Source organism: Ambystoma mexicanum, chromosome 5p (genome assembly GCF_040938575.1).
Source record: "Ambystoma mexicanum isolate Mex_15411 chromosome 5p, UKY_AmexF1_1, whole genome shotgun sequence".
Classification (NCBI taxonomy): domain Eukaryota; kingdom Metazoa; phylum Chordata; class Amphibia; order Caudata; family Ambystomatidae; genus Ambystoma; species Ambystoma mexicanum.
In genome coordinates, this window is record NC_090930.1 from 236,362,431 (window position 1) to 236,374,460 (window position 12,030).

Genomic DNA, 12,030 nt, shown 5'->3' on the forward strand with positions numbered 1-12,030 from the left:
TAAGACTATCCCGCTTTACTGAACATGGCCGCCAGGTAGCCGTCCCTGAATCCTGCGTAGCATTCCAGTAGTACAGGCTCCACGAGTATTTAAGCCCCTCCCCTCGGTTAAGCTGCACTTCGCATCCTCTTGCTGTTAGCGGAGGCTTACCTCAGCTCGTTTCTGACAGGAATTTCTTGTCCTTAGTTTTCCCTTTTGTCATTGAAAATTCCTGTGCCTGTGTCACTCTCAGTTCACATTCGTTGTAGATTTCCTAGTTCCCACTTGAATTCCGTCAGTTCACAGTTTCCGAGTGTTCGGTGAGGAGGAGCGTTCTTCTGTCAGGAATTAACAGGAGAAGCTGTCCGTGTTTTGTCTTCTCACCGCAAGTACAGTTTTTTGTGAAGCATTATTTTGGCATCTAGTTTTCTCGTTAGCCTGTTTGGTTAGTAAGTGAGCTTTTAGTCGCTCGTGTCACTATGAATTTACTGTGGCTGTGGTATAGCACATTAATTGTTTATTCCGTAGTTGGGCAGCCTAGTCACAGCAGCTTTTTTGTTTTACATGGTTTGTTCACACACACGTAGGAACATACAGTACATATAGAGTCCCACCTTGTTGGTTCCCTGAGTCCCTCTGGTGTTATTGGAGGAAAATAAAGGGCTTGGTTCATTGCCTGACAGAGGTGTCTGGTTAACATTGTGTGTATGAGCAATGCACTCTCTAGTAAATGTTTCAGTGACACTCCCTTCAGATTAGGAGTGATTTTTTCCTCATGTTCTTGGCACCCAGCGTCTCTCAGTCATTGGGCCTCATTAGGACCCAGGCGGTAAGGGGTTTACGGCGGCGTAAACAGCGCCGACCCTTACCGCCTGATTCCGAGGTCCCTTTGCGCCATGGAGGTTTTAACACCTGCTTTTAGCAGGTGTTAAAATCCATGGCACTAAGGGACCTTGTTGTTAATTACGCCACCGTAATTTACGGTGGCGTAATTAACGCCTTCCCCACTCCCATTATGCCCTATGGGGCAAAAATGGGAATGGGGAAGGGTAAATGGGTTAATGGGGACATACCGCCCCACTCACCTCGGAATGGGGAGGTAAGTCCGCCAACCACCATGGCGTAAACGTAGTTTACGCCATGGTGGTAAAGGTACGACCCAGGCGGTAACTAACCGCCTGGGTCGTAATGAGGCCCATTGAACCTTTTCCAGCATACAACTTACCTCCTGAGGCATTAGTACTCCCGTAGCCCTTCCATTCGAGTTGGTTCCTTTTCCTGCTCTCATTCAATCCCATCTTCCGGACTTGCGCCCCTGCACAGATGCAGGACGGATAGCTCAACAAAACATAATAAGAGGTGAGCAGGGCGAACTCAGTGGGAAGGAGTGTTGGTTGGTGAGGAGACAATTCTCAGTTATCTTAGATTCCATTGTTGACTGGTTGTTCAATTCCACAGATTCTCAACTCATAGAACTCTAAACAGGGAAGTAGTGAGAGAACCACGCACCCCGAGAAGATTAGTAGAGGTGTTCCCGCGGAGCCTAAGGTAAGCGTTACAAGGTGGCACTTAGGAAAGTCATCGACATGTTTCCAAACTCCTGAGTAATTTTTTCTCTCATTGCCCAGAGGCAGATGTGGCTGTGCTCTTCTTCATTTGGTACACAAATGGAGAAAGCGACACGCAATGTCAACAAGGTGTTGTGTATTTTTCAGAGATGTTGACATGTCCTCCTTCCACAATGAAAACATTACATTTGGTAGCACTAATATTTTCCGCAGAGATGGAGTCCATCTTACTGATGCTAGCAATCAGCTTTTTTTGTGAAATAACCAAAATGCTTTGCAGCCCTTTTTGTAACTATGGCAAGAATTTTTGCAGTAGGTGTTGTCCACTTCAAACCTTCCAAAAACCAAAAAAAAACACAAAAAGGCTCTTTTCAGAGCCAAGACTTTCTCCCTGAAAAGGGTGTATTATTTTTAATGGCGCCACCACCTACATTCCTTAGAAGTCCACTGACTATTGCGCTGTCTGCAGACTTCACGGACTGCGCAGGGACTGAAACCTTTTTTTGGTATTTCTATTTTTGAACTGTGAAAGGTGGCTCTGAAAAGAGCTGTTCCTTTTGTTTTATATTTATTTTGGTGTTTTTGCACACGACACACAAGGAAGGGAAGGGAAGTGAAGGTAGGGAAGGGGCACCAACCACAGGGACGAAGGGGTAAGTCGAGAGAGGAAGATGTTGAGTGAGCCAAATGGAGGTAGGGGGCAGTGTCCCTTGTGGTCCCAGACTGAAGCCTCAAAAGCACCTCAGAGTGGTTCCCCCCTGCAGAGTACTGCGTCGCATTACATACACAGTACAGAGACCCTCAAAAGGTAAGGGTCATCCTCATTGCGTTTTGCCTTTGAGGCCTGGTCAGGGACCCGCAAGCCCACAGGAGTGTCCCTTTTGGTGACAGGAGCAGATGCAGAGGATGCAATAGAGGAACCCAACCTGCTACCTTGTTCGAAGGGGATGACCCTCCGAACTGCTGCCTTGTGGTTCGGGAGGTGGTCCCGTAGCTGTACAGCCCAGGCTTGCCGTGACTGAGTACCAGACTGCACTCAGTGCAGCAAACCTTGGTCGCACGTGCCTTGGGTAACCCCCCATTTGTTGGAAAAGTACATCCACACTCAAAACTCACGTTGGCGGCTGGTAGTGGGGACTTCCACTACCTCATCATCTTCCTCTTCTTGATCCCTCTCTACATTACCATGCCTGTTCCCCTCCCCAGGTGGTGGTGGGGGTGGTGCCGAGGGTCCAGCAGCAGCAGCAGCAGCAGCAGCCATGGTTGCCATTTGGATCGGCACACACAGCACAGCACAAAAGCAATTCCTGCACAGAGCCAAAAGCAATTCCAGCAAGGAGCCAAAAGCAATTCCAGCCAGGAGCAATCTGGAGCAGTGCTCTGTCCTGGTCAGCCAAAACATAATGAGGAGCAGCAGTGGGGTGTGGTCTTTTTGAGGGCTGAGCTCAAAAAGTTGCAAAAAGTCTCTAAATCGACCAGGGCATGGTCTAGGACCATTGCAAGGGTGACGTTTCAGCTCAAAACAGTTTGGATTGGCCAAAAAAACACATTTTTACTCTTCAGGGGCCCAGACAGTGTTCACAATAAGGACCGATGCTCAGCGTGGGTGTAGTCACATGGTGACATCGCGAATGTTCACAAATGGGAAGTCTGTCCATAGAATACCTATTGAGGGGGATGCAGTGTGCTCATGCTCTTAGGTGTCCATAGGACTGGGCCGGGATCCACAAACTAATTAAAAGTGTGCCACGTGCAGCAGACAGATCCTGACAGGTGCAGTGTTTGAAGGGCACAGGGGATTAGATGCACATCCGCTCAGGTGTCTGTAGGACAGGGTGGGATCCCCAAACTAATTTAAAGTGCACCACAACTTTGCAGACCATGCAGACAGGCACAGTGTTCAGAGGGCACAGGGGATCGGATGTGCATGTGCCCAGGTGTCCATAGGACAGGGGAGTTATCCCCAAACTAATGAATCCATGTCATGTTTCTACAGACATCTGCCGACAGGAGTGGTGTTCGGAGGGCACAGGAGATTAGATGTACATGCGCACGGGTGTCCAAACTAATTAAATTTGCAACACAACTTTACTGACTTTTGCAGACAGGCGCAGTGTTTGGGGACAGAGAGGATCGGATGCTCAGGCGCCCAGGTGTCCGCAGGACAGGGTGTGGGCCCCTGAACTATATACAGGTGTGTCATGAATTTGCAGACATGTCCGGGCAGGCGTGCTGTCCATAGGACACCTCCATTTTGATTGCGGACAGGCTGACAGTCGCGCTGTCTGCGGATTCCTAACAGGCCGTTTTTTTAAAAAAAAACACACACAGCAACAGTAAACACATAGAAATGTATTAACACAAACCAAAAACATTCATTCAGGAAAGAGAAGGGGTAGCGGAATGGGAAATATACACAGGGGAATTGGGGTTTTGTACAAGCTGGTTATCAGGAGAGGAAGGGATTGAGATCACATCATAGTATCTTTGGGTACAGGGAATTTGTGGCGATGGATGGCTGCAACAGGGGGAAGAGGTATATGTACAAGTGGGGCAGTGATACTTAATATTGTCCGTTATATGCCTTTCTACACATTCTTACAAGTCTGCAAAATTGTTGTTCAACTGGTCAATTTTTGCACCCAGGTTCAGTAGTTCAATTTCCACATTTGCAGTTTGGGTCTGTCTGTGCCCATCCTCTTGTAGATTAACCAGTGCTTTCGGGCCTTTCCCTTCATTTGCAGTATGTACTGTTAAAAAAAAAACATGTTTCTATTACATGTGAAGCAATGTGCATTAATTTTCCTTCTTGTCAAATTGAACTGTGTACGATTAGAGTTGCTATCGTCACTCAAGCCACTTCATAGTGCTTGCCATTTCTGTGTAAAAAAAATGCTTTTTACTAGTCACAGAACAAACTCCACAGTTACAGGAAGAAATATAGTGTACTTACCACTTTCTTGTATGGTTCTGCTGTTACTACCTTGCACTTCCCTGTGACATTTGCTTCTCACAATGTATGCAAAACAGCACTGGGGTAATACTGTTGGATGCACAGGTTATTTTTCTGCTTGATGTATTCCATTATGTTGCACACCCTATGTAATTGCACTGCTGCTTTTATAAGTACAGAGTTTGTAGACCTACTTCATTTTTCCTTATAATACACGTATGTGTTGTTCTTTAAACATCTTTAGATTCTTTGCTGCATGCTACATCAATGTAAGACAACCCCTGAGCTTTTGGGCAGGTTGGATGCTGTCCAAGGTATGTGGACACTTGCATGGTCCGCAAACTCTGTGGCTATCAAATTGCACCAATAACAACCTATCCATATCATTATTACAAGTAAAACCAAAAAAACACAGAAATTTGCCAGTTATGGTAAGCTAAGCAACCATAACTCGTGCCACCAGCATGCACTGCTAAGACTTACACCAAGGACTTCAAAGATGACATCAGAAATGTCATTGATGACATCACTGATGACCTCACATATCGGGCCACTTGTTTTTGTTCAATGACATATCTAGGCCATGTGGTTTTGTTCACTAACAGAATATTAAAATTAAAAATGTGCTATATATCTAGATGTTAAACTTGTCATATGTTCTTAAAGTACTTTCCTTAGGGTTTGGTCTCAGCTCATGGAGCACATACATGGGGCAATAAGCAGGCTTCAAATACACAATTTATTTGTATACATGAAGATAAACTTTAACGTTATTGTCATTTTCTGGTGATGCTGTTTCTTTCTTCCTTACTTTAGTTTCCCTCTATGTGCCCCTGATTTGTATCCATTGTGGGTCTTCATATGTATTGTTTGTACTAGCACAAGTGTGTAGTGAGTCTTGAATTGTTAGCTAATTATTACATGTTTAACATTACTCAAAACACTAATAAGGTAGCATTCATTATTTTACTATCCAAAATGACAAGATTATAAATATTGTACTTCTATGGTGGAGTCTCAGGAGGATAGCTCAGGGGCAACATGCTCCCCTTGGAAGCAAGACAGCACAGAGCACCTCACGTTTGATCCCCGGGTCCGCGCTTAGAAACCTCGGGGTATTAAGCGTGTTATAAATAACCTATCATATCATTGCCTATGTTTATGTATGATTAGGTTCCTGTATTAACAACAACCGCTCCAATATAATGTTTTGTTTAGATGAGTACATTCTTTAATAGATGAAGTAGTTCATGATAGGTCTCCCAATCACACCTGAAATCTTGTTACCAACATTATAACAAATGACTTTTCATCAAAATTAATTTCATATGTGATGTCATCAGTGATGTCATCTTTGATATCCTGGGTGTTAGTATTAGCAGTTCACAGTGGTGGCACAAGTTATGGTTGCTTAGCTTACATTAACTGGTGAGTTTCTGAGGTTTTTCGATTTTACTTGTAACCATAATATCCTTTCAACACACTGGCCCTCATTACGACCCAGGCGGTAAGGTGTTTACGCCGGAGTAAACTTCGCCGACCCTTACCGCCTGAGTATGAGTTCCCGTAGCGCCATGGTGATTTTAACGCCTGCTTTTTGCAGGCGTTAAAATCCATGGCGCTAAGGGACCTTGTTGTTAATTACGCCACCGTAATTTACGGTGGCGTAATTAACGCCTTCCCCACTCCCATTATGCCCTATGGGGCAAAAATGGGAATGGGGAAGGGTAAATGGGGATTGGGGACTTACCGCCCCGCCAAGGTCGGAATGGGGCGGTAAGTCCGCCAACCACCATGGCGGAGTTGGCAACTTAGCGCCATGGACCATGGTGCTAATAGCACCATGGTTCTCCGCCAAGGTCGTAATGAGGGCCACTTTCTCCACTGAATTTTATAGCTTCTTTTAGCACAATTTAACCATAACGTCCCTAGAACAAAGTTTATTCACTGAATACATTATATACGTTATATATATAATACAGATTTTACAAAAATGAAGGATATCAAATATTCATGAAATAATTGAAATAGACCACAATGGAATCAAAGTTATTTTTGCAAATAGAAGAACATTTAAACATACTTGCATGAAGTATAATCCCTAAATATTTTTTTATTAAAATTCAAGTGTTGTTCTAAACATAATTTTAGTGAAACATTAAAGGCAACACAAATGCATTGTTATAATACAAGTCAATGAAAAATGGGGTCCAGCTGTTCACTTAAACCCACACCTTTGAGATGCACGGTATTTGTCTCTACCTTGCCCTAAACGCTCAACCCAAGTGGTACAACTCACAGTAATACAGCTGAGTCCCACACACAATTCAGTCCAGCTGTTCACATAGCTCGACTCTTTGACAATTTGACACAGCACCTATCCTCACACCTTTGTGATATGGGCTGCTGTTAGAGACATAACCATTATCTGCCTACCTTCTACATGGATATAAATGCACACACACACCCACACACACATGTTTCCACTTCTTTCATTACTTTCAGCACAGACTAGGGTCTTTCATAAAGCGTCATCCTCACAGAGCTTCAAGGCTAGCTACAGACTGAGCAAGAGGTCTGTGCAATCAGAACCACAATCATGAGCCAAAATAGTATTCTGGTGTTTGCTGCTGCCAATGCCTATATAGAGGTGACAAGAAATATAATATTGGAAAAAGAGTGAAGAAGAAGAATGTGGGCTGCAAGTAATGGTAGGATGAAATACTAGACCGTATACAAAGAAACAGTTGAGGCCTTCATATTCTGACACCAAACAGGGCAGAAGGAAGCACACTTAGAAATGTTGGGGTTTTGCAGTGCAATGAAGAGTTGGAGCAATGACTTAATAAATATATTGTTCTGCGTCCCACTTATTCTCAGCTTGTACATCTCTCAGGATGAAACTGGGTGTAGCAATCAAAATGCCTACGTAGAAATATTCAAAACACCAATGTAGTAACAATCAAGACGTTTGCTTAATAACAACCAGAATCCCTATGTTGATGCTCCCAACTCATGTGATTCAACCAAAATGGGATATGTGGCCAGATAGTTGCCCATCTTCACAATTGTAAATGTGTTTTGATCATGAAGATATGTGATAGCATTAGCACCAGAGCAAATTATTTTGTACTGCTTTTGCACTCTCACTAAGGCACTTGGACATGTGCAAATGTGCTGTTTCACAGCCCCAGATGTAACTAACAAATTGATATAAGCTTTTATCATTTAAGAATATGTTTGTGCCTGGGGTTATCAGATCATGTGATGTCACCTCATGTGTGATCTTCTTCTTTTAGTGAATTGACACCAAGGAGGAGCTCTCTCGAAGTATGCAAATAAACAACATCCATCTGATGAGGTTTAGGAGCTTTTTCGTCTCATGAAAATTTGTTAAGAAAGCATCCCAATATAGTATTGTAAAGCACATTATACATCCAGTATATAGTGATTAAAACAGTAGTATAACATAACAAAAAAACAAACATTTAACATATATTTGTTGAGAGTTATGTTATGTTATATGATATCTGTATAGCACCTGATGCCATGTGTTACAGCTTTAAAGCGCTGAAGGTTCAAGGACCCTTGGGCAGACTATGGTCTGACCAGGAACGAAGCAGTAGATCAGCTCATTGCATGCAGTAGGCAATGCATTTTCCCCAATTGCTAGCAGAGATGACTAATGCAATAATATAGAATAAGCTGAGGAGGTGTTTTTAGGATTAGGATGTGGATGTCCGCGACTATGTGAACAGCTGGACCGAATATTTTCGTGGGCCTCAGCCTTAGCATATGGGGCAGAGCGCTAGGTGAAAAGGGAGCTAGTACCGATCTCTGGATCAATCCCAAGGCAACTGTCTACAGCTGTCATCTCCTCTATATGTTATATGTTGGAAAACCTGCGCAGTGAAGGGAAATGTGATTGCAGTCAAATAAACATTTTCATTACGTATGCACCATTGTCAAGTAGCTGAAAGATACAGTAAAGTTTTATTGTATGTCAAGTAATAATTGCAGGATTCTGTCCCTATAATATGTTAGTGCGCAGAAATGCTTGCTGGGCAGGACCAAATATGTAATCAGGCCGCGGTACCACTCCCGAGAAGGGAGAGTCGATCCGTGTGGAAACTCCCAATTCCTCAGCATCAGTTGATAGCCTTTTCTAAGGAAATGCACGTGAGTCTAGGTCATGAAGGTGTGAACTTGTATACGGATATGGGCAAATTGAGATTTAAGTTGAATTTTATCTTCACAAAGACAGTAAATGAACCAGTCTTGTTGATGATGGATAAATGTTGGATGAGAGATTGATGTGACGTTATTCTGGAGGTGAAGAACTTGATAGAACAATCGGGAAAGAGAAAGCATGTGTCAGTGGGTCAAAAGTATGGGCTAGTGACCTAAGTGAATAGCAGAGTATGATGTGAAAGGAAGCCAGTATTTTCTTAAATATCCATTGAATCCAGCCCAGTTGCATGTTTAATCTAGGATATGCAATCTCCAGAGCAGAGAGGAGACAAACTGCAAACAATTATGAACCATTACAGAGGAAGGAATAATTCTCACAGTCCTACCTTGTGGTCCTGTAATACTGAGTCAAATGTTATGCCAGTCTTCAGAAGGATCCATTGAGACAGCGACAGAGGGGAGGATTGGGACATACTGTGGTTAGGGTCTACTTTGGTTAGTCTCCCTTTGAGGTCCGTAGATCAAGTAGCGTTGTTGTTGAGTGTGATCTAATTGTAGCTCAGGTGTTCCGTAGCTGCAGTTAGGATTGTGCCTTCCAGAGTTAGAGTTTCGGATCAGTTCATCGCTCTTGCAGTACAAATCAGTGCTGCATGTGATGTGCCATCAGACCCAAGCTCAGATTTGGAAGTTAGGTCAGTTGAGTTAGTAAGTTGGGAAGAGTGTGAAGTACACGAGACGTGTGGGAGATCCAAATTCTAGAGTTATAAACTTTGAGCATTTTAATTGTGGTATTGTGCAAGTAAACATTTGATGGATGCTGCTCTCAGTTTTGTCTTTAGTAGTCTTGTCTGGGCCCTTTTCCTGCTCCTTCCTGTGAGGCTAAGAACCTTGGTGTCATCTTCGACTCTACCCTCTCCTTCGCTCCTCACATCTCTGACATCTCTAAGAAGTCAAACTATCAGCTGCACCTTCTCAGAGGTATTCTACCTTTTCTCACTTTCCCCCAGAAGCTCACTGTCTCCAGAGCTGTGGTCCACTGTAGGCTGGACTATTGCAAAAGCCTCTTTCTAAATCTTCCTGCCTCTACTCTTCTGCCTTTACAACTTATCCAGAAGAGGACTGCAAGACTTGTCCTTGGCCTCCATCCCAGGGATTGTATCTCTCCAACTCTGAAATCTCTTCACTGGCTCCCCATGGCTGCAAGGATCAACTTCAAGTCCCTCTGCATAGTCCACAAGGATTTCTGGGGTTTGGGACCACTGTACCTCCAACTTCCTCTTCCAAAACATCTTCTAGCTTTCTGCTCATCCACCTCCAACTCTCTGAGAGTCAGACACTTCTCCAAGCAGAGAGTTGGGGGCAGATCTATCTGCTCGGCTGGGGCCTCCCTCTGGAACAGCCTCCCTGCCTCTCTCAAACATGAGCAGAACCACCTCCAGTTCTGGAAGCAACTCAAGCCCTTCCTTTTTGTTTCTGCTTTCTCTCTTCCTGTCCACTGCTGATGAACCTTACTGCTCTGCGCACTGGTCACCTTGTCATCCTCGGAACACGGGCCCATGCTCCTGCATGTCCAGTTGCCCTTGCACTGCCTCCAGGATCTCAAGCACTTAAGGGTCTGTATCTGCAACCCTACAGTCTCTTCCCTCTGCAGTTATGAGACCATCGCTGGCTGCATTTGTGAGTTACCTGCACTTCGCCCTGCCCCTCCCTCCTGGCACTTCTCCTCTTCCCTCCTCCCCGCACTTGCATGATCCGAATGACACAAAGCCTAGTAAGAACGTTATTTTGTCCTCCCTTGTTTCCCCCTCCTTGTTTGTCATGCCTAAAAACACTTGTGTACAGGCGCGTTATAAATGCCACATCATATCATATCATATGGGGATTGTGTTGTTTAAGATCGAATAAAGGCAATGGTCTGGGAGGAGATATGTACAGTTGGCCTTATTGCTTGTCTGGGTGAGTAGCCTAAGAGTGGCAGGAATATTCCAGTCTTCTGCATTGCAGGGAGTATGTGATGGGGACATGTTGTGTGGTGCTACATGCTCTGTCTATTACTGTGGTTATAAGAGAGTTGTATCATATCCAATAAAAGAGTCTGGTTCAAAAACGAGGATCAGATTTGGGCCAACCTTCATCTCTGTTTGTGTAGCCCATTCGAATCGTCTGTAAAGGAATGCTTTTTCCATAGCATGGCAGGGGGCCCTAAGAGAGGCACAGAATTCCTAGACATTTGGAGTTGTGAGTGACAAGTCCTGGAAGGTTTCAGCATAAGGTGGGTTCTGGGGGATGCTGGAGTAACTGATTTTATGCCAGTCTAATTTCATTCAAAGGTCATCCACTGGCTCCTTTCACAATGTAGCAAATCCGCTTAGATGGATTGAGTTGATAGTTTGTGGGAAAGGGGTGGGGTTAGCGTAAAATCAGAGACATAGTGATGGGTTAGGTAGTTTGCGCGAACGTATGAGGGGGTTGTTTGTTGAGCTGGGTTATAGGGATCAGATTAGGTCTGCGGGAGGTGACAAGATCCAAGCTTTGAGGACTTTCTTGAAGAGGAGGTGGTCCTTTATGCAGCAGATCTTTAGAGTGATGAGAAAAAATACTGGACTCTATGCAACAAATGATATACTAGAAAAGGCTGTGGGGAAAGTATAAGGATTCTAGTAGGGGGGGACAGAAAAATTGGTAAAGGGAATAAGAGGAGTGCAGTAGTAATCAGCATCCATCCTAAAGTGCTGATGTAGCTCTTAAGACTACCAAGAGGTTGTAGGAGAAGAGAGTGCAGAGGGAATTTGCAGTGGCAGCCTAAGTGCGTTTATGGTTAAAATATTAAGCATATAATGTGTTCACATGCATTGATTGTTCATTGGAGTGGAAGGGAAATTCTACGTGTCTCTTGGCCTACATTCTGACCTTCAAATTGACTTCAGAGACTACCTGTTTGCTGAAAATCCCTTGTGAAAGCTGTAATGACCGAAACCAACACACAACAAAAAATGTGGGCGGAACATTGGGCATAACAAGCGGAATGGGGATTAACGCGTGAAAAAGAAGGCGTAACTGGGGAAGTACTGCAGGGAACTACACGGAACGCCAACACGCACGCGAACAACCCGTATTCATGGATCCGAATACGGGAAACCTGTGCACGGCAAAAGACGTGCATAGGCGTCAACGCATCCGCCGCAGGAAGGCAGGCGGAAGCGTCCCCGCGCACAGTATAAAAGTGCGCACAAACAACAAACACGTATATACCGCTACGATGAATGCCCCATTTGTCGCAGCACTGATCGTGGGACACCGCAGGAGGAGGAGAATAGCCAGGGCACACATTTTTTCACC